Below are 947 nucleotides of genomic sequence, written 5' to 3' on the forward strand. Positions count from 1 at the left end.
GGCAAGCTGTAAAGACCCACTGTTATTCCAAGGCTTTATCTCTGAGATTCTTGTCTTTTCTGCTCATTAAGAGTCTGTCTATAGATTACAAAGTCAATAGATGCAAACACCAGACTGTGAGAAAACTCTCCCTGGGTACATAAAAATCAACAGCACTGGATGCTATACAATGGAAAGCATAGATGTTTGTAGGTGTTCGGTTTTATCATCTTTAAACAAGAAGGAAAGTAAATATTGTGGCAAAACTTCACCTTCCAGTGTTGCACACTTCCTTCTGCCATTTCTAAAGGTGGATCTCTGCAGCATCATTTCGAACTGGCAGATGTAAGTTTAGTTGAAAGACAGTTTACAACTGTTTTGAGTTTTCTACCCCTATCTACAGTGCTAATTATGAATCCAAATAGCAGGTGGTGCACCTGGACGGGATGACTTTACAGCTACGTTTACGGATTATTCTGTAAAGGCATGACTGAACCTAGTGGAGCTCTTTCACATCATTAAAAGACTGAAGGATCCTGGGCCATGGACAGGCTCCTTCATTTCTTTAGAGGTGCTTTGAGGTGCAGATTTTCAGTATTTCCTACAATATTGAGTCCAAGTTACTAGATGAACTTTTTTTTCTTTTTTTAATGCTGCAATGTGTGCATTCTCTATATTCCTCTGTGCTCGCATGCTAAAATGAGACTAAAGTAAAAAATATCCACAGACAAAACTCTCAGCTTCAACCCAATCCACACGAAGGGGAAATTATCTATGAGGAAGCTGATGCACACAGTCGGATGGATTTTGCCAAGGTTTTAATAATCGAGTATTACTGTCAATAACACTCTTTTAAATACCTACAAGTAGTGCTTGGGGTCACCTTTAAAAGCTGGCAAAAAAGCAAAGCGATTTCCCAAGCTTCCTGTGGGTACCAGGAGGTCTGCAGTGGGCGCTGCTGGAGAGGA

The sequence above is a fragment of the Corvus brachyrhynchos genome, unplaced genomic scaffold (assembly GCF_000691975.1).
Source record: "Corvus brachyrhynchos isolate BGI_N302 unplaced genomic scaffold, ASM69197v1 scaffold167, whole genome shotgun sequence".
Lineage (NCBI taxonomy): Eukaryota > Metazoa > Chordata > Aves > Passeriformes > Corvidae > Corvus > Corvus brachyrhynchos.